The 22,914-nt window shown below is 34.3% G+C and overlaps 2 long non-coding RNA genes across 17 annotated transcripts; one reads left to right on the top strand and one right to left on the bottom strand.

Moving 5' to 3' along the window:
• The first annotated feature begins 3,658 nt into the window (after positions 1–3,658).
• On the top strand, positions 3,659–7,008 carry LOC127731779 (uncharacterized). 3 transcript variants are annotated; one of them, XR_007995765.1, is made up of 4 exons: positions 3,659–4,245; positions 4,804–4,939; positions 6,234–6,609; positions 6,800–7,008. It is a non-coding gene; the product is annotated as an uncharacterized LOC127731779 (long non-coding RNA). The 3 variants fall into 3 exon arrangements; XR_007995763.1 differs by lacking the exon at positions 6,800–7,008 and having other exon boundaries at positions 6,234–6,644; XR_007995764.1 differs by lacking the exons at positions 6,234–6,609; positions 6,800–7,008 and adding an exon at positions 5,124–5,700.
• Positions 7,009–15,549: 8,541 nt separating this feature from the next.
• On the bottom strand, positions 15,550–22,604 carry LOC127731780 (uncharacterized). 14 transcript variants are annotated; one of them, XR_007995767.1, is made up of 6 exons: positions 22,189–22,604; positions 20,768–21,284; positions 19,629–19,813; positions 17,731–17,920; positions 16,416–17,539; positions 15,550–15,838 (listed from the first exon to the last, which is right to left on the bottom strand). It is a non-coding gene; the product is annotated as an uncharacterized LOC127731780 (long non-coding RNA). The 14 variants fall into 14 exon arrangements; XR_007995766.1 differs by lacking the exon at positions 17,731–17,920 and adding an exon at positions 18,494–18,678; XR_007995768.1 differs by lacking the exons at positions 17,731–17,920; positions 22,189–22,604 and adding exons at positions 18,494–18,678; positions 21,657–21,672.
• Positions 22,605–22,914: the final 310 nt, after the last annotated feature.

Raw genomic sequence — 22,914 nt, forward strand, 5'->3', positions numbered from 1 at the left:
CACATATCCTTTCTTTTTTATTATATTAACGGAGTTTGTCTCTCGTGCTTTGTGGAGGCCGTAGAAAGTTTCCCCGTGCTTGAGGTGTAATGAAATGGCGTATTTATTCTTGAGATAACTTCTCTGATGTGTGCTGCAACATTCTCAATTTAAGACAACCGGTGTAAATAAAATTTTGATAAGACACACACCATCTGTTCTTGGCCCCGTTGCTTTCTTCGTTAAATGTTTCCCTTTCAAACATTTATGGAGGGCGGGGTCAATGAACCGATATTTACACATCAGACCGTACTGGTTATCGGAACTTTGGATACACCAAACCAGGTACTTCATATGTGAGAAACAACTGACTATACGGTATGGGTTTGGCTCATTGTTGAAGCCGTACGGTGACATATAGTTGTTAACTTCTATGTCATTTGGTCTGTGGTGGAGAGTTGTCTCATTGGCAATTATACCACAATCTTCTTATTTTTATAAATATATGCCCTCAATTTTAGAATTCATTCATACACTTTTGTATTATTCAAAATCATCAGTCAAAATGTGTTCTACAAGGATCACCAGTCCTTCGCCTTTCAATTGATACCTAAATTACCAAAATATATTCTACATAGTTTGATTTTTACACCTATCCGTGCAACTTGACTCAAGCTAGCGAACAATTGTAGCGAACAATTAGCCAGCGAACAATTAGGAGGTATAACTAAAAACCACAATTTCACATAAGACAATCACGTTTTTTCGAGCTAGCGAACAATTACAGAGACCTAGCGGACAAATATGAGAATACTCAAAATATTAAACAAAAACGAATAAAAAAAATTAAAACAAAAGGGATACCATAAAGATTTTGACCAATTTATAGAGATTGTGACAGGCAACGACTGTAAAGGTAACATATTGGAGACATTATCGTATCTAATAAGACAAACTCCAGAATGGTATACGTTTAAAAATCTGAAGTTAAGTTTAAAAAAACTGAAATTGTAAAAACGAAAAGGGAGGAGGGGGCATACATTAAGTTGATTTTTGACCCATTTATAGAGATTGTGACGGTACACGACTGCATAGGTGATGCAGCTGAGACATTAGCGTATCTATTAAGACAAACTCCAGGATGATTTATGTTAAAAAAATCTGAAGTTAGGTTGAAAAAATTGTAATTAAAACCGAAAAGGGGGGATACCTTAAGTTGATTGTTGACCCATTTATAGAGATTGTGACGGGCAACGACTGCTGAGGAGACATTGGCGCAACTTTTAAGAAAATCTCCAGAGTGGTTTATGTTCGAAAATCTGAAGTTACGGTTAAAAAACTGAAATTGTGAAAGTGACAAAATGAGATTAGGGGGGTAGGGCACTAAAACAAAATTTTGGACCAATTTGAAGAGATTGTAACGGGCAACGACTATATAGGTTTTGTAGAGGGGACATTGGCGCAACGTGTAAGAAAATCTCCAGAGTGGTTTATGTTCGAAAATCTGAAGTTACGGTTAAAAAACTGAAATTGTGAAATTGACAAAATGAGATTAAGGGGGTAGGCTAATTTAAGTTAATTTTGGACCATTTTAAAGACATTGTGACGGGTAAAGACTATATAGGTGTTGTAGAGGAGATATTGGCGCATCGTTTAAGAAAATCTCCAGAGTGGTCTATGTTCGAAAATCTGAAGTTACGGTTAAAAAACTGAAAATGTGAAATTGACAAAATGAAATTAGGGGGTAGGCCAATTTAAGTTAATTTTGGACCAATTTAAGAGATTTTGACGGGAAACGACTATATAGGTGTTGTAGAGGAGACATTGGCGCATCGTTTATGAAAATATTCAGAGTGGTTTATGTTCGAAAATCTGAAGTTACGGTTAAAAAACTGAAAATTTTGTTGTGAAATTGACAAAATGAGTTTAGGGGGGTAGGGCACTAAAAGAAAAATTTGGACCATTTTAAAGAGATTGTGACGGGCAACGACTATATAGGTGTTGTAGAGGAGACATTGGCGCATCGTTTAAGAAAATCTCCAGAGAGGTTTATGTCGAAAATCTGAAGTTACGGTTAAAAAACTGAAATTGTGAAATTGACAAAATGAGATTAGGAGGGTAGGCCAATTTAATTTAATTTTGGACCGATTTAAAGAGATTGTGACGGGCAACGACTATTTGGTAGTGTAGAGAAGACAGTGGCGCATCGTTTAGGAAAATCTCCAGAGTGGTTTATGTTCGAAAATCTGAAGTTACGGTTAAAAAACTGAAATTGTGAAATTGACAAAATGAGATTGGGGGTTAGGCCAATGAAAGTTAATTTTGGACCTATTTCAAGAGATTGTGACGGGCAACGACTATATAGGTGTTGTAGAGGAGACATTGGCGCATCGTTTAAGAAAATCTCCAGAGTGGTCTATGTTCGAAAATCTGAAGTTACGGTTAAAAAACTGAAAATGTGAAATTGACAAAATGAAATTAGCGGGTAGGCCAATTTAAGTTAATTTTGGACCAATTTAAGAGATTTTGACGGGCAACGACTATATAGGTGTTGTAGAGGAGACATTGGCACATCGTTTAAGAAAATATGCAGAGTGGTTTATGTTCGAAAATCTGAAGTTACGGTTAAAAAACTGAAAATTTTATTGTGAAATTGACAAAATGAGTTTAGGGGGGTAGGGCACTAAAAGAAAAATTTGGACCATTTTAAAGAGATTGTGACGGGCAACGACTATATAGGTGTTGTAGAGGAGACATTGGCGCATCGTTTAAGAAAATCTCCAGAGTGGTTTATGTTCGAAAATCTGAAGTTACGGTTAAAAAACTGAAATTGTGAAATTGACAAAATGAGATTAGGAGGGTAGGCCAATTTAATTTAATTTTGGACCAATTTAAAGAGATTGTGACGGACAACGACTATATAGGTAATGTAGAGGAGACATTGGCGCATCGTTTAGGAAAATCTCTAGAGTGGTTTATGTTCGAAAATCTGAAGTTACGGTTAAAAAACTGAAATTGTGAAATTGACAAAATGAGATTGGGGGTTAGGCCAATTAAAGTTAATTTTGGACCTATTTCAAGAGATTGTGACGGGCAACGACTATATAGGTGTTGTAGAGAAGACATTGGCGCATCGTTTAGGAAGATCTCCAGAGTGGTTTATGTTCGAAAATCTGAAGTTACGGCTAAAAAACTGTAATTGTGAAATTGACAAAATGAGATGGGGGGTAGGCCAACTTTAGTTAATTTTGGACCATTTTCAAGAGATTCTGACGGGCAACGACTATATAGGTGTTGTAGAGGAGACATTGGCGCATCGTTTAAGAAAATCTCCAGAGTGGTCTATGTTCGAAAATCTGAAGTTACGGTTAAAAAACTGAAATTGTGAAATTGACAAAATGAGATTAGGGGGGGTAGGCCAATTTAAGTTAATTTTGGACCAATTTAAGAGATTTTCACGGGCAACGACTATATAGGTGTTGTAGAGGAGACATTGGCGCATCGTTTAAGAAAATCTCCAGAGAGGTTTATGTCGAAAATCTGAAGTTACGGTTAAAAAACTGAAATTGTGAAATTGACAAAATGAGATTAGGAGGGTAGGCCAATTTAATTTAATTTTGGACCGATTTAAAGAGATTGTGACGGGCAACGACTATTTGGTAATGTAGAGAAGACAGTGGCGCATCGTTTAGGAAAATCTCCAGAGTGGTTTATGTTCGAAAATCTGAAGTTACGGTTAAAAAACTGAAATTGTGAAATTGACAAAATGAGATTGGGGGTTAGGCCAATGAAAGTTAATTTTGGACCTATTTCAAGAGATTGTGACGGGCAACGACTATATAGGTGTTGTAGAGGAGACATTGGCGCATCGTTTAAGAAAATCTCCAGAGTGGTCTATGTTCGAAAATCTGAAGTTACGGTTAAAAAACTGAAAATGTGAAATTGACAAAATGAAATTAGGGGGTAGGCCAATTTAAGTTAATTTTGGACCAATTTAAGAGATTTTGACGGGCAACGACTATATAGGTGTTGTAGAGGAGACATTGGCACATCGTTTAAGAAAATATGCAGAGTGGTTTATGTTCGAAAATCTGAAGTTACGGTTAAAAAACTGAAAATTTTATTGTGAAATTGACAAAATGAGTTTAGGGGGGTAGGGCACTAAAAGAAAAATTTGGACCATTTTAAAGAGATTGTGACGGGCAACGACTATATAGGTGTTGTAGAGGAGACATTGGCGCATCGTTTAAGAAAATCTCCAGAGTGGTTTATATTTGAAAATCTGAAGTTACGGTTAAAAAATTGAAATTGTGAAAGTGACAAAATGAGATTAGGGGGGTAGGCTAATTTAAGTTAATTTTGGACCATTTTAAAGACATTGTGACGGGTAAAGACTATATAGGTGTTGTAGAGGAGATATTGGCGCATCGTTTAAGAAAATCTCCAGAGTGGTCTATGTTCGAAAATCTGAAGTTACGGTTAAAAAACTGAAAATGTGAAATTGACAAAATGAAATTAGGGGGTAGGCCAATTTAAGTTAATTTTGGACCAATTTAAGAGATTTTGACGGGCAACGACTATATAGGTGTTGTAGAGGAGACATTGGCGCATCGTTTAAGAAAATATTCAGAGTGGTTTATGTTCGAAAATCTGAAGTTACGGTTAAAAAACTGAAAATTTTATTGTGAAATTGACAAAATGAGTTTAGGGGGTAGGGCACTAAAAGAAAAATTTGGACCATTTTAAAGAGATTGTGACTGGCAACGACTATATAGGTGTTGTAGAGGAGACATTGGCGCATCGTTTAAGAAAATCTCCAGAGAGGTTTATGTTCGAAAATCTGAAGTTACGGTTAAAAAACTGAAATTGTGAAATTGACAAAATGAGATTAGGAGGGTAGGCCAATTTAATTTAATTTTGGACCAATTTAAAGAGATTGTGACGGGCAACGACTATATAGGTAATGTAGAGAAGACAGTGGCGCATCGTTTAGGAAAATCTCCAGAGTGGTTTATGTTCGAAAATCTGAAGTTACGGTTAAAAAACTGAAATTGTGAAATTGACAAAATGAGATTGGGGGTTAGGCCAATGAAAGTTAATTTTGGACCTATTTCAAGAGATTGTGACGGACAACGACTATATAGGTGTTGTAGAGGAGACATTGGCGCATCGTTTAAGAAAATCTCCAGAGTGGTCTATGTTCGAAAATCTGAAGTTACGGTTAAAAAACTGAAAATGTGAAATTGACAAAATGAAATTAGGGGGTAGGCCAATTTAAGTTAATTTTGGACCAATTTAAGAGATTTTGACGGGCAACGACTATATAGGTGTTGTAGAGGAGACATTGGCGCATCGTTTAAGAAAATATTCAGAGTGGTTTATGTTCGAAAATCTGAAGTTACGGTTAAAAAACTGAAAATTTTATTGTGAAATTGACAAAATGAGTTTAGGGGGGTAGGGCACTAAAAGAAAAATTTGGACCATTTTAAAGAGATTGTGACGGGCAACGACTATATAGGTGTTGTAGAGGAGACATTGGCGCATCGTTTAAGAAAATCTCCAGAGTGGTTTATGTTCGAAAATCTGAAGTTACGGTTAAAAAACTGAAATTGTGAAATTGACAAAATGAGATTAGGAGGGTAGGCCAATTTAATTTAATTTTGGACCAATTTAAAGAGATTGCGACGGGCAACGACTATATAGGTAATGTAGAGGAGACATTGGCGCATCCTTTAGGAAAATCTCTAGAGTGGTTTATGTTCGAAAATCTGAAGTTACGGTTAAAAAACTGAAATTGTGAAATTGACAAAATGAGATTGGGGGTTAGGCCAATGAAAGTTAATTTTGGACCTATTTCAAGAGATTGTGACGGGCAACGACTATATAGGTGTTGTAGAGAAGACATTGGCGCATCGTTTAGGAAGATCTCCAGAGTGGTTTATGTTCGAAAATCTGAAGTTACGGCTAAAAAACTGTAATTGTGAAATTGACAAAATGAGATGGGGGGTAGGCCAACTTTAGTTAATTTTGGACCATTTTCAAGAGATTCTGACGGGCAACGACTATATAGGTGTTGTAGAGGAGATATTGGCGCATCGTTTAAGAAAATCTCCAGAGTGGTCTATGTTCGAAAATCTGAAGTTACGGTTAAAAAACTGAAATTGTGAAATTGACAAAATGAGATTAGGGGGGTAGGCCAATTTAAGTTAATTTTGGACCAATTTAAGAGATTTTCACGGGCAACGACTATATAGGTGTTGTAGAGGAGACATTGGCGCATCGTTTAAGAAAATCTCCAGAGTGGTTTATGTTCGAAAATCTGAAGTTACGGTTAAAAAACTGAAAATTTTATTGTGAAATTGACGAAATGAGTTTAGGGGGGTAGGGCACTAAAAGAAAAATTTGGACCATTTTAAAGAGATTGTGACGGGCAACGACTATATAGGTGTTGTAGAGGAGACATTGGCGTATCGTTGAAGAAAATCTCCAGAGTGGTTTATGTTCGAAAATCTGAAGTTACGGTTAAAAAACTGAAATTGTGAAATTGACAAAAAGAGATTAGGGGGGTAGGCCAATTTAATTTAATTTTGGACCAATTTCAAGAGATTGTGACGGGCAACGACTATATAGGTGATGTAGAGGAGACATTGGTGCATCGTTTAAGAAAATGTACAGAGTGGTTTATGTTCGAAAATCTGAAGTTACGGTTAAAAAACTGAAAATTTATTGTGAATTTGACAAAATTAGATTAGGGGGGTAGGGCACTAAAACAAAAATTTGGACCATTTTAAAGAGATTGTGACGGGCAACGACTATATAGGTGTTGTAGAGGAGACATTGGCGCATCGTTTAAGAAAATCTCCAGAGAGGTTTATGTTCGAAAATCTGAAGTTACGGTTAAAAAACTGAAATTGTGAAATTGACAAAATGATATTAGGGGGGTAGGCCAATTTAAGTTAATTTTGGACCAATTTCAAGAGATTGTGACGGGCAACGACTATGTAGGTGTTGTAGAGGAGACTATGGCGCATCGTTTTAGAAAATCTTCAGAGTGGTTTATGTTCGAAAATCTGAAGTTACGGTTAAAAAACTGAATATTTTATTGTGAAATTGACAAAATGAAATTATGGGGGTAGGGCACGAAAAGAAAAAATTGGATCATTTTAAAGAGATTGTGACGGGCAACGACTATATAGGCGTTGTAGAGGAGACATTGGCGCATTGTTTAAGAAAATCTCCAGAGTGGTTTATGTTCGAAAATCTGAAGTTACGGTTAAAAAACTGAAATTGACAAAATGAGATTAGGGGGTTGGCCAATTTAAGTTAATTTTGGACCAATTTCAAGAGATTGTGACGGGCAACGACTATATAGGTGTTGTAGAGGAGACAATGGCGCATCGTTTAAGAAAATCTCCAGAGCGATTTATGTTTGAAAATCTGAAGTTACGGTTAAAAAACTGAAAATGTGAAATTGACAAAACGAGATTAGGGGGGTAGGCCAATTTAAGTTAATTTTGGACCAATTTCAAGAGATTGTGACGGGCAACGATTATATAGGTGCTGTAGAGGATACATTGGCGCATCGTTTAGGAAAATCTCCAGAGTGGTTTATGTTCGAAAATCTGAAGTTACGATTAAAAAATTGAAATTGTGAAATTGAGAAAATTGAAAAAGGAGTAGGGGCATTAAGGCCCGGTTTTGGCCCAAGAAATAAAATATTTGACAACTATTTCAAATTTGCACATATTGTTTTGAAATGCATAGAGTCAGGAAATATAAATGAAAAACATAAGATTTTTTTATCTGATGACGTCACAATTACGTCAAAATATGTACCGTTTTCATGAAAATGATGAAAAATACAGAATTTATGCAGTTTTCCATTGTTATTTCCATTGTGGAAACATCGTGCGCAGCCAAGAAACAACAAAATTATTTAAGAGAAGCTTTATTTTAACTATTGACATAATCTTACCAAATATAAAGTTGTTTCTTGTATGCGCGCATACTTTGCCAATCTAAAATATACCTAAAACTTGATGAAAAACTAGGAAAATTTAGAAGTTTTACAAAATATACAAGTTTCGTCATGGTTTGTTGCCATGGTAACTCGTTAAACGTGACATTTGTTTCTATTTTCTGAATACCTTGTACCTTAGTCTAGTTTTGACAAGTTAAAGTATATGTATGATAACTTTTAAATTTGCAGTAATATTTGGGCCAAATAAGGGCCTTATTGCCCCTACTCCTTTATGAAATTTTCGTTTCCGTTCTCTCACTTCAGTTTGCCTCAACCAAATGTTATGAAACTTAAACACAATGCTTATTACCACAAAACGGTCTCAACTGTATGTGGAAGTTGACTTATGCATATTTAAAATCTTGAAAAATAGACCAACACTCATGCTTAATGTTTAAAATTAATTATTTCCCAATTAATCAAAGTGACAATTTATATACCTTCAGACATTTATTGACATGTACAATATATTTCAGATCACTTGAAGTAGTATTGGCAGTAATTTTAAAGTGATCATTTGATTAAGCATTTGAATGGGCTTGATAGTGCTTTCTTTTTTCGATATCTCACTTTTTGTAGTAGTCATTCAAAATTCGTAATTTGTCTAAATAAACATATCTTTAATAAAAAAAATATCACAAAATAATAAAGAAAAAACATACGGAAACAGAAGAGGGCAAGTGGCCGAAAATGGTTTATTTATTACAAAAACAAAAATAGACATAATTTGAAAGTCACAATTATGAAATGCTTACGTTTTACCTTTTCTTTAGATTACTACGTATTCGTGAACATATACATGCAAACAAATAAATATTTTCCTCTCATTCTACGTTTAGAATTAACAATGGGAATGGAATTAAATGAGGTTTTTCTAAACATTTAATTATGTATACTTCTGTTAATATTTGAAATGTATGTTCTTATTATTTAGTTACTTTTTGTTGGGTTGCTTAATGATTGACATTTGCACTTCATTTGGTTTTATTTATACCAAATGAATACTCATTCATTTTACAATAACAATAACAATAGGTCTTGACAGATACAAGTTCTTAATTACTTCATTTAATTTAAGGATGAAAATGCAAAGGGATACTGAATTGCACATAACTATTACATCTTATTTACTTTTGTTTGAATGAGTTTGGACAGATGGGCATAAATCCTTCATTTGAAACAATTAAACTTGTTATAAAATATTGTAAGAGGAAATCTGTCACTGAAACCAATTAATCCACCTTAAAATTTGATGGTTCACACAATAAAATTATAACTTTAGAGATTTGGTAAATTGTTTTAAATGGCTTTCTATAATCATTATCATGATAATCTATCATGCGTCTCTAGATTTCAATTCATGTTTTATTAAAGGGGGGGGGGACACACACATTGAATGAAAAGTGATATTACATGTTTAATATAACATAACAAAATAACAAAACATTTAACATAAATAGTTTAAGAAAGGTCGTAATGGAATTGTAGCAAACTTTGCACACTTTTAAATGACTTTGTTAATCAACAAAAAATACTCCGGCGTTATGGTCATTATTTTGGTGTCATCCTGGTTTGCCCACTTTTAATCACATGCATATGTAAACATAGGGTGGATTGTTGTTTTAACAATTATAGTTTATTTCTGAATTATAGTCATATTTTTTACCTTTTATTTTACCTGTAAAATTTTATCAAATACTATATTATGCTATTAAATCAATGAAAATGTTCAAAATTTTTAATATAGTTTTTATCAGGAAAATGTATTGAATTTGACAATAAATAACTCAGCCCTGATAATAAGAAAAAATAATGGTTTGTCCTGCAGTAGTTTGAAAATAAATAAACTGACTTAAAATGTATTGAAAATAAATAACTCGGCAGGTCTTTTAAGCCATTTCATAAATGCTATTCTAAAGTATGAGATGGCACCAGATTCTTCCAAAATTTGATTTTTTTTCATTTTTTTAGGGAAAAACTTCCCAAATCTTAGTGTTGCTTTCCATTTGTATTTTAGTAAAAAAAAAATTTAACTTGACTTTTATTTTTTTTAAGGATTTTTTATCTAAAAAAAAAATAGCAGCTACATCCATAAAACTATATGTGAACTACATGTTTTTGCTTTCTCCTACATATTTTTCTTATTAATACGGTTGAGTTATTTATTTTCAAAATCCCCCCCCCCACCCCCCTTCCTTCCACTACAATATCAAATGGTCGTCACCGATGTTTACATATGCATGTTTAGGGCAAAACTTCCCAAATCTTTAAATAATATAATGTATAAATATTAATTTACTTGAATTAAATGTCTGAAAATGGGTTTCATTTAACTTAGGTATATTGTCTAAGGAACATTTACTTTATTCTCTTAGTGTTGCTTTCCATTTGCATACATTTTTCTATAGCTTCTTCAGGCCTTCAGCGGCCCCAAAACCCTGCACACGAAGTTTGTTTAGTTTTTTTTTATATACTTTATATTACTTTTAAAACAGGCTAGTGTCATTATTTTACATGTATGTTAAATTATTGAGAGAAAAAATATATGATTTATTTATAATGTATCTATACATTTATGAAAATGGAATTACAAAATAAAAAAATACCTGAATATATATAGAAAACACTGATAAACTATATACCTAAGTTGGAAATTACTATATAATTGTATGCTCATTAAACCTTTTGTCTTTTTTGTTTTCTTTACTAATAAATAATTGGTGTAATTAAAAGTGGGCAAACCAGGAGTAAACCCATTATTTTTCATAACAATTCTTTCAGTGGAATTTTGATAAAGTCGTGAATTTCTTCCTGAAAAGGTTCTGTTTCGTACACATCGCTATGTGTGATTTCTCGAAATTTCTACATTTTCTGCTATTTATCCGTAGCAAGTTAACTTCTCCAGCTAAAATTTTACCGCTGGTAAATCATTTGTTATTTGTCTCATAATTGTTAAATTCATATAATGGCACTCATACATATAAGTTTTATAATATAAAGAATCAATTTCAAATAAATTTCAAACCTTCGTTCAGTTTAATAAAGGAAATAAAATACGAAACATTCTTACACATTTTTCAAATATTCACAAATTGAACCTTATATACCCGTATATATAATGTTTTGGTGAAACACTTATATTTTCTTTCCTCCTTCATATTCAACTGACTTGCCGATTGCAGCCCGCAACCAACAGTCCGCTCCGGTATCACTTGGTCCAACTCTTTATTGGAATGATTGAAATCTACATTGTAATCACAAGTCAATTTATCTACAAAACTACTTTTGAAATACCAAATGGTTCTTTTTTCAAATCTTGATTTTCATCCTTATGATACTTTACTTCAGAACTTGTTCCTGTATTGTTATGAATTTGAGTTAATGGCCAATTTCTTAGTGAAGATTCGTCTAAATTCCAATTAATAGATACATTTAATAACGCTTACCGTTACCTTGATGGCATTTTTGCTTCAAATAATAAAGAATTCCCTAATCATACTGCTGAAATTTACCCCAGAGAACTTACTTTAAATAAAAGTAATACTTGTATAAACAGCAATACTTTTGCTTTTTGCAGATTTTGACATATGATTACATTTCAGTTTCATACGAAAAAAATCGTAAGGGTTCCGTGGAACCCAGTGTCTCGCCTACTTTTGCTGTTAGTCGCAGGCTCAACAAAAATGGGGAAATAATTATTACAAATTTTCCTCTAGATACTATCTTTTGATTGTAAGAAGCTTCTGTTCAAGTTTGAAAGGAATCCAGGATGGTTTATGAATCTAATAAATGTTTTAAAAACATTAACTGCAGACTGTATGTAATGTTAACTGGAAGAAAAACTAAGTCCATTTATAAGTATTATACGGAAAAACAGGAAATTTCTTTTTACAAAATTTCCTTCTAGATACTAGCTTTTGATCATAAACAAGCTTCTGTCCAAGTTTGGTACAAATACAGGATAATTTAAGAAAGTTATTAAAAGTTTGAAAACTTTAACCACAGAGTGAATGTAATGTTTCCTGGCAGAAAAACTAAGTCCAGTTACATGTATGAGTAAAATACGGATAAACAGGATTTATTTTTTACAAAATTTTCTTCCGGATACTATCTTATGATTATAAACAAGCTTCTGTCCAAGGTTGGTACAAATCCAGGATAGTTTAAGAAAGTTATTAAAATTTGAAAAACTTTAACCACAGAGTGAATGTAATGTTAACTGGCAGAAAAACTAAGTCCATTTATGAGTAAAATACGGATAAACAGGATTTGTTTTTACAAAATTTACTTCTGGGTTCTATCTTATGATCATAAACAAGCTTCTGTCCAAGTTTATTAGAAACCCAGGATAGTTTAAGAAAGTTATTAAAATTTCAAAAACTTTAACAACAGAGTGAATATTTGTGGACGCCGCCGACGACGCCGGACGACGACGACGACAACGCCGACGACGGAATGTAGGATCGCTATGTCTCGCTTTTGCGACAAAAGTCTCAGGCTCGACAAAAATCAAAAGAAAACTTCACGACGACAAAATAGACGATTTTGTGCCCTGGATCGTTTTAAAGCGTGAATTGATCGGTCTTTTTCGAGTGTTATCATGTTTTTTTCGTGTGAATATGGTGTAAAATGTTTACAAACAGATTTCTTCTCTTTTCGTAAGACGGGAAACAAAAGTTTAAAAAAAAACGTCAAAGGTAATAACATCAATTGAAGTTATACACGTTGAATAAAAAATTATCCTTAGAATGCTCTTTTTGAATATTAAAAAATGTGTAATAAAGCCATCTGTAGGGTGTAGGTAGGTGAAATTCTAACATAAAGACCGATCTAAAATTGATACTTTAACTCAGAAGAGCATAAATTTATGGAACAAAATAACATTTGGTTGAGACAAATTGGAGTTAAAGAGAACGGAAATGAAAATTTTAGCAATTTTTCTATTTGTAAAGGAGTATAACTCTAGAACGGTAAAAGTGACGCCACCAAAATTAAAATTTGATCTGTGTTTTGTGGTAATAAGCATCGTTTGTTGATGTGGTTCATAAGTGTTTCTCGTTTCTCGTTTTTATACAGATTAGACCGTTGGTTTTCCCGTTTGAATGGTTTTACACTAGTAATTTTTGGGGCCCTTTATAGCTTGCTGTTCGGTGTGAGCTAAGGCTCCATGTTGAAGACCGTACTTTGACCTATAATTGTTTACTTTTATAAATTTTGACTTGGATGGAGAGTTGTCTCATTTGGCACTCATACCACATCTTCTTATATCTATATATTGTGTATAAGTTTTATGACAATTGGTTGAGGCAAACTAATTTATAAAAGTTAGAGAACGGAAACCAATTTTGGGACGTACGGACACAGGGACGTTCAGACGGACAAGGGTAAAGTTTAATGCCCCTCTGCTACGGCGGGGGCATAATAAGCTAAAAAATATTGATAGGTTTTCGAGTTCCTTTTTGTGATATATGATTTTTTTTTAAATGGGGCGAAAAGGATGACTCGGACTTTTACATTAAATTTAGCATTGACATTATTTGGGACATACGGATGCACGGACGTACAGACGGACAAGGGTAAAGTTTAATGCCCCTCCGCTACGGCGGGGGCATAATAAGCTAAAAAAATTTGATAGGTTATCGAGTTCCTTTTTGTGATATATGATTTTTTTTTTAAATGGGGGAAAAGGATGACTCGGACTTTTACATTATATTTAGCATTGGCATTATTTGGGACATACGGATGCACGGACGTACAGACGGACAAGGGTAAAGTTTAATGCCCCTTCGCTACGGCGGGGGCATTATAAGCTAAAAAAAAATGATAGGTTATCGAGTCCCTTTTTGTGATATATGATTTTTTTTTAAATGGGGGGAAAAGGATGACTCGGACTTTTACATTATATTTAGCATTGACATTATTTGGGACGTACGAATGCACGGACGTACAGACGGACAAGGGTAAAGCTTAATGCCCCTCCGCTACGGCGGGGCATAATAAGCTAAAAATATTGATAGGTTATAGAATTCCTTTTTTTGATATATGTTTTTTTAAATGGGGGGAAAAGGATGACTTGGACTTTTACCTTATATTTAGCATTGGCATTATTTGGGACGCACAGACGCACGGACGTACGGACGTACAAGGGTAAATCTTAATGCCCCTCCGATACGGCGGGGGCATAATAACCTAAAAATATTGATAGGTTATAGAATTCCTTTTTGTGATATTTTTTCACTAGAATTATTTCACACGCGAGTAAATGTAAATATATTTATTTTCTAAAAAAATATAAGTTCGATATCGCACAGCTAATTCTTCTAAAATCTTGAAACAACAGATTAACATAAAAGTTGACAAACATTAAAATTGGAACACGTGCAACCTAGTTCACGAGAAAGATAATAAACCGTTATTAGCTACCACAGACGAACATCTATAAACTCTTGCCATAAACTTGCGTATCGTCCCCATAACATTTATGAATTTGACAGATGCTGAGTTCGGACAGAGAAAACAATAAACATTGATATAAACATCTATTAAAATTTTAAATTTAAATCAAAGTAAATCAAATTAAATTTCGTTTTTGTATTACTGTTCTCTCATATTTTCCATTATTTTGTGAAAAAAAAAATGAAATTGTCTCAGCCAAATAATTTGACAAAGTTTATCAGAAGTTTAGCTATTACCCTATTATACTCAACGAAGCTCGGCGATAAATGTACGTTCACCCGTTAGAACGTTTAACGACCGTTGACTCGTCGAAAAAAGGGAAGGGGTGTGGTTTGGTCATTCAACAAGATAATTCCAAAGCTTTCAGACAAATTACTTCTTTATTTCAGCAATCACTTCTATTTTATTAGTAAAATAAAATTAATAGGACTATATTATATTTCTTTCCATTTTTGGGATCAATTATGTTGTGTGCAGTATACAAATATGTAATAATGTGCACGTTTACAATCATCCATGTTTTATGTGGATGGCGAAGGAGTTGACAGAAAGAGATATGTAAAAAGAATATAAAATGACATTGTCAAAGTTTTAGGACCCTGTCATTTCAATATAAAAAATTACTTACTTCATTGTCGTGTTTGTGGACTACCGACTCAAGAGAATGTTGATTTCAAACGTGTGTTGTAAACGGTAAAATTGAGAATGGAAATGGGGAATGTGTCAAAGAGACAACAACCCGACCATAGAGCAGACAACAGCCGAAGGCCACCAATGGGTCTTCAATGCAGCGAGAAACTCCCGCATCCGGAGGGTCCTTCAGCTGGCCCCTTAACAAATATGTATACTAGTTCAGTGATCATGGATGCCATACTAAACTCCAAATTATACACAAGAAACTAAAATTAAAAATGATACAAGACTAACAAAGGCCAGAGGCTCCTGACTTTGGACAGGCGCACAAAATGCGGCGGGGTTAAACATGTTTTTTGATATAAACATCTATTAAAATTTTAAATATACATAAATTTCGCGGGAAAAATATTGATGTACTTTTTTATACAAGTATAAAAAGTAACATCATTCCATTATACAAGGTAACCCCCCCCCCCTATTTTTTTTTAACCTAACTTCAGATTTCCAAACATAAACGATTCTGGAGTTTTTCTAAATAAATACGCCATTGTCTTCTCTAATGTCTCCTCTACGTGATATATACAAACGTTGCCCGTCACAATCTCTATGAATTGGTCTTCAATCATCTTAAGGTACGCCATCCCTCGTTTTTACAATTTCAGTTTTTTAACCGTAACTTCAGATTTTCGAACATAAACCACTTTGGAGATTTTCTTAAATGATGCGCCAATGTCTCCTCTACAACACCTATATAGTCGTTGTCCGTCACAATCTCTTGAAATTGGTCCAAATTTTTCGTTTAGTGCCCTACCCCCCCCCCCCCCCCCCTAATCTCATTTTGTCAATTTCACAATAAAATTTTCATTTTTTTAACCGTAACTTCGGATTTTCGAACATAAACCACTCTAGAGATTTTCTTAAACGATGCGCCATTGTCTCCTCAACAACACCTATATAGTCGTTGCCCGTCACAATCTCTTGAAATTGGTCCAAAATTAACTTAAATTGGCCTACCCCCCTAATCTTATTTTACCATTTTCACAATTTCAGTTTTTTAACCGTAACTTCAAATTTTCTAACATAAACCACTCTTGAGATTTTCCTAAACGATGCGGCAATGTCTCCTCTACAACACCTGTATAGTCGTTGCCCGTCACAATCTCTTAAAATGGTCCAAATTTTTCTTTTAGTGCCCTACCCCCTTATCTCATTTTGTCAATTACACAATAACATTTTCAGGTTTTTAACCGTAACTTCAGATTTTCGAACATAAACCACTCTGGAGATTTTCTTTAACGATGCGCCAATGTCTCGTCTACAATACCTATATAGTCGTTGCCCGTCACAATCTCTTTAAAATGGTCCAAATTTTTCTTTTAGTGCCCTACCCCCTAATCTAATTTTGTCAATTTCACAATAAAATTTTAAGTTTTTTAACCGTAACTTCAGATTTTCGAACATAAACCACTCTTGAGATTTTCTTAAACGATGCGCCAATGTCTCCTCTACAACAGCTATATAGTCGTTGCCCGTCACAATCTCTTTAAAATGGTCCAAATTTTTCTTTTAGTGCCCTACCCCCTAATCTCATTTTGTCAATTTCAGAATAAAATTTTCAGATTTTTAACCGTAACTTCAGATTTTCGAACATAAACCACTCTGGAGATTTCCTTAAACGATGCGCCATTGTCTCCTCTACAACACCTATATAGTCGTTGCTCGTCACAATCTCTTGAAATTGATCCAAAATTAACTTAAATTGGCCTACCCCCTAATCTCATTTTGTCAATTTCACAATTTCAGTTTTTTAACTATAACTTAAGATTTTCGAACATAAACCACTCTGGAGATTTTCTTCAACGATGCGCCATTGTCTCTTCTACAACACCTATATAGTCGTTGCCCGTCACAATTTCTTGAAATTGGTCCAAAATTAACTTAAATTGGTCTACCCCCCTAATCTCATTTTGTCAATTTCACAATTTCATTTTTTTAACCGCAACTTCAGATTTTCGAACATAAACCACTCTGGAGATTTTCTTAAACGATGCGCCAATGTCTCCTCTACAACACCTATATAGTCGTTGCCCGTCACAACCTCTTTAAAATGGTCCAAATTTTTCTTTTAGTGCCCTACCCCCTCATCTCATTTTGTAAATTTCACAATAAAATTTTCAGATTTTTAACCGTAACTTCAGATTTTCGAACATAAACCACTCTGCAGATTTTCTTAAACGATGCGCCCATGTCTCCTTTACAACACCTATATAGTCGTTGCCCGTCACAATCTCTTGAAATTGGTCCAAAATTAACTTAAATTGGCCTACCCCCCTAATCTCATTTTGTCAATTTCACAATTTCATTTTTTTAACCGTAACTTCAGATTTTCGAACATAAACCACTCTGGAGATTTTCTTAAACGATGCGCCAATGTCTCCTCTACAACACCTATATAGTCGTTACCAGTCACAATCTCTTTAAAATGGTCCAAATTTTTCTTTTAGTGCCCTACCCCCCTAATCTCATTTTGTCAATTTCACAATAAAATTTAAAGTTTTTTAACCGTAACTTCAGATTTTCGAACATAAACCACTCTGGAGATTTTCTTAAACGATGCGCCATTGTCTCCACTACAACACCTATATAGTCGTTACCCGTCACAATCTCTTTAAAATGGTCCAAATTTTTCTTTTAGTGCCCTACCCCCTAATCTCATTTTGTCAATTTCACAATAAAATTTTCAGTTTTTTAACCGTAACTTCAGATTTTCGAACATAAACCACTCTGGAGATTTTCTTAAACGATGCGCCAATGTCTCCTCTATAACACCTATATAGTCGTTGCCCGTCACAATCTCTTTAAAAGAGTCCAAATGTTTCTTTTAGTGCCCTACCCCCCTAATCTAATTTTGTCAATTTCACAATAAAATTTTCAGATTTTTAACCGTTACTTCAGATTTTCGAACATAAACCACTCTGGAGATTTTCTTAAACGATGCGCCAATGTGTCTTCTACAACACCTATATAGTCGTTGCCCGTCACAATTTCTTTAAAATGGTTTAATTTTTTCTTTTAGTGCCCTACCCCCCTAATCTCATTTTGTCAATTTCACAATAAAATTTCAGTTTTTTAACCGTAACTTCAGATTTTCGAACATAAACCACTCTGGAGATTTTCTTAAACGATGCGCCAATGTCTCTTCTACAACACCTATATAGTCGTTGCCCGTCACAATCTCTTAAAAGTGGACCAAATATTTCTTTTAGTGCCCTACCCCCCTAATCTAATTTTGTCAATTTCACAATAAAATTTTAAGTTTTTTAACCGTAACCTCAGATTTTCGAAAATAAACCACTCTTGAGATTTTCTTAAAACGATGCGCCATTGTCTCCTCTACAACACCTATATAGTCGTTGCCCGTCACAATTTCTTGAAATTGGTCCAAAATTAACTTAAATTGGCCTACCCCCCTAATCTCGTTTTGTCAATTTCACAATTTCAGTTTTTTAACCGTAACTTCAGATTTTCGAACATAAACCACTCTGGAGATTTTCTTAAACGATGCGCCAATGTCTCCTCTACAACACCTATATAGTCGTTTCTCGTCACAATCTCTTTAAAATGGTCCATTTTTTTCTTTTAGTGCCTTACCCCCCTAATCTCATTTTGTCAATTTCACAATAAAATTTTCAGTTTTTTAACCGTAACTTCAGATTTTCGAACATAAACCACTCTGGAGATTTTCTTAAACGATGCGCCAATGTCTCCTCTACAACACCTATATAGTCGTTGCCCGTCACAATCTCTTTGAAATGGTCCAAATTTTTCTTTTAGTGCCCTACCCCCTCAACTCATTTTGTCAATTTCACAATAAAATTTTCAGTTTTTTAACCGTAACTTCAGATTTTCGAACATAAACCTCTCTGGAGATTTTTTTCTTAAACGATTCGCCAATGTCTCCTCTACAACACCTATATAGTCGTTGCCCGTCACAATTTCTTGAAATTGGTCCAAAATTAACTTAAATTGGCCTACCCCCCTAATCTCGTTTTGTCAATTTCACAATTTCAGTTTTTTAACCGTAACTTCAGATTTTCGAACATAAACCACTCTGGAGATTTTCTTAAACGATGCGCCAATGTCTCCTCTACAACACCTATATAGTCGTTTCTCGTCACAATCTCTTTAAAATGGTCCATTTTTTTCTTTTAGTGCCTTACCCCCCTAATCTCATTTTGTCAATTTCACAATAAAATTTTCAGTTTTTTAACCGTAACTTCAGATTTTCGAACATAAACCACTCTGGAGATTTTCTTAAACGATGCGCCAATGTCTCCTCTACAACACCTATATAGTCGTTGCCCGTCACAATCTCTTTGAAATGGTCCAAATTTTTCTTTTAGTGCCCTACCCCCTCAACTCATTTTGTCAATTTCACAATAAAATTTTCAGTTTTTTAACCGTAACTTCAGATTTTCGAACATAAACCACTCTGCAGATTTTCTTAAACGATGCGCCCATGTCTCCTTTACAACACCTATATAGTCGTTGCCCGTCACAATCTCTTGAAATTGGTCCAAAATTAACTTAAATTGGCCTACCCCCCTAATCTCATTTTGTCAATTTCACAATTTCATTTTTTTAACCGTAACTTCAGATTTTCGAACATAAACCACTCTGGAGATTTTCTTAAACGATGCGCCAATGTCTCCTCTACAACACCTATATAGTCGTTACCAGTCACAATCTCTTTAAAATGGTCCAAATTTTTCTTTTAGTGCCCTACCCCCCTAATCTCATTTTGTCAATTTCACAATAAAATTTAAAGTTTTTTAACCGTAACTTCAGATTTTCGAACATAAACCACTCTGGAGATTTTCTTAAACGATGCGCCATTGTCTCCACTACAACACCTATATAGTCGTTACCCGTCACAATCTCTTTAAAATGGTCCAAATTTTTCTTTTAGTGCCCTACCCCCTAATCTCATTTTGTCAATTTCACAATAAAATTTTCAGTTTTTTAACCGTAACTTCAGATTTTCGAACATAAACCACTCTGGAGATTTTCTTAAACGATGCGCCAATGTCTCCTCTATAACACCTATATAGTCGTTGCCCGTCACAATCTCTTTAAAAGAGTCCAATTTTTTCTTTTAGTGCCCTACCCCCCTAATCTAATTTTGTCAATTTCACAATAAAATTTTCAGATTTTTAACCGTTACTTCAGATTTTCGAACATAAACCACTCTGGAGATTTTCTTAAACGATGCGCCAATGTGTCTTCTACAACACCTATATAGTCGTTGCCCGTCACAATTTCTTTAAAATGGTTTAATTTTTTCTTTTAGTGCCCTACCCCCCTAATCTCATTTTGTCAATTTCACAATAAAATTTCAGTTTTTTAACCGTAACTTCAGATTTTCGAACATAAACCACTCTGGAGATTTTCTTAAACGATGCGCCAATGTCTCTTCTACAACACCTATATAGTCGTTGCCCGTCACAATCTCTTAAAAGTGGACCAAATATTTCTTTTAGTGCCCTACCCCCCTAATCTAATTTTGTCAATTTCACAATAAAATTTTAAGTTTTTTAACCGTAACCTCAGATTTTCGAAAATAAACCACTCTTGAGATTTTCTTAAAACGATGCGCCATTGTCTCCTCTACAACACCTATATAGTCGTTGCCCGTCACAATTTCTTGAAATTGGTCCAAAATTAACTTAAATTGGCCTACCCCCCTAATCTCGTTTTGTCAATTTCACAATTTCAGTTTTTTAACCGTAACTTCAGATTTTCGAACATAAACCACTCTGGAGATTTTCTTAAACGATGCGCCAATGTCTCCTCTACAACACCTATATAGTCGTTTCTTGTCACAATCTCTTTAAAATGGTCCATTTTTTTCTTTTAGTGCCTTACCCCCCTAATCTCATTTTGTCAATTTCACAATAAAATTTTCAGTTTTTTAACCGTAACTTCAGATTTTCGAACATAAACCACTCTGGAGATTTTCTTAAACGATGCGCCAATGTCTCCTCTACAACACCTATATAGTCGTTGCCCGTCACAATCTCTTTGAAATGGTCCAAATTTTTCTTTTAGTGCCCTACCCCCTCAACTCATTTTGTCAATTTCACAATAAAATTTTCAGTTTTTTAACCGTAACTTCAGATTTTCGAACATAAACCTCTCTGGAGATTTTTTTCTTAAACGATTCGCCAATGTCTCCTCTACAACACCTACATAGTCGTTGCCCGTCACAATTTCTTTAAATTGGTCCAAAATTTTCTTTGAGTGCCCTACCCCCCTAATCTCATTTTGTCAATTTCACAATTTCAGTTTTTTAACCTTAACTTCATATTTCGAACATAAAACTCTCTGGAGATTTTCTTAAACGATGCGCCAATGTCTCCTCAACCACACGTATATAGTCGTTGTCGGTCACAATCGCTTCAAATTGGTCCAAAAGTAACTTAAATTGGCCTACCCCCCAAATCTCATTTATTCAATTTCACAATTTCAGTTTTTTAACCGTAAGTTCAGATTTTCGAACATAAACCAATCTTGAGATTTTCTTTAACGATTCGTCAATGTCTCCTCTACAACACCTATATAGTCGCTGCCCGTCACAATCTCTATTAATTGGTCCAAAATTAACTTTGAGTGCCCAACCCCCAAATCTCATTTTGTAAATTTCAGTTTTTTAACCCTAACTTCAGATTTTCGAACAACAAGTGATCTGGATTTTTTTTCTACACGATGCGCCAATGTCTCCTCTACAACAACTATATAGTCGTTGCCCGTCACAATCTCTATAAATTGGTTCAACATTAACTTTTAGTACCCTACCCCCCTAATCTCATTTTGTCAATTTCAGTTTTTTTACCGCAACTTCAGATTTTCGAACATAAACCTCTCTGGAGATTTTCCTAAACGATGCGAAAATGTCTCCTCTAAAACACCTATATAGTCGTTGCCTGTAACAATCTATTCAAATTGTTCAAAAAATAACTTAAAATGTCCTATACCCTAATTTCATTTTATTAATTTCAGTTTTTTTCTACCACAATTTAAGATTTTCGAACATAAACCACTCTGGAGATTTTCCTAAACGATGCGGCACTATCTCCTCTTAAACACCTATATAGTCGTAACCTGTCACAATCTCTATTAATCGGACCAAACAACATAAAGTGCACCCCCATTCCCTAAAAATGCATTGTGTCAATGTGTTACCTTATGGTCATTGTAATCCAGCTGTCTATTGAATGCCTTATGTGGACTTATTTAGTTAGGAAAGAAAGGCTTTGTATTCTTTATATATGAAGTATGGTTTCCCTTTTGTTTTAAGTTAGTTTTTTCGTTTTCGTTTAAGATTGTATGTATTCTCATAATTGTTCGCTAGCTCGAAAAAACGTGATAACCTTATGTGATATTGTGGTTTTTAGTTATACCTCCTAATTGTTCGCTAGCTAATTGTTCGCTACAATTGTTCGCTAGCTTGAGTCAGGTATCCGTGCATGAACTATTTTGTTTTATATATGTTCTACTTTCCGGTACGTTCTTTTTGGTCGGGCCTGAGTTGGTGGTGTTATATCGTGTATAGTCGATCCGAATTATTTGCTCTATTTATAAGTTATTTTCTGCCAAGTTATCTAACATATATTTCGGTGTGCCCCATGGTTGCCTAAATTTTTGTATTGGTGTTGTTTTTTGTTTTTGTTTTTTTTTTTGTTTTGCACGCTTCAGTGTGATTATAACATGACAGTACATTTTAGATTCATATTACTCCATGGCTTTGTTCTTTAATTCACAGT

The sequence above is a fragment of the Mytilus californianus genome, unplaced genomic scaffold (genome assembly GCF_021869535.1).
Source record: "Mytilus californianus isolate M0D057914Y unplaced genomic scaffold, xbMytCali1.0.p SCAF_20, whole genome shotgun sequence".
Lineage (NCBI taxonomy): Eukaryota > Metazoa > Mollusca > Bivalvia > Mytilida > Mytilidae > Mytilus > Mytilus californianus.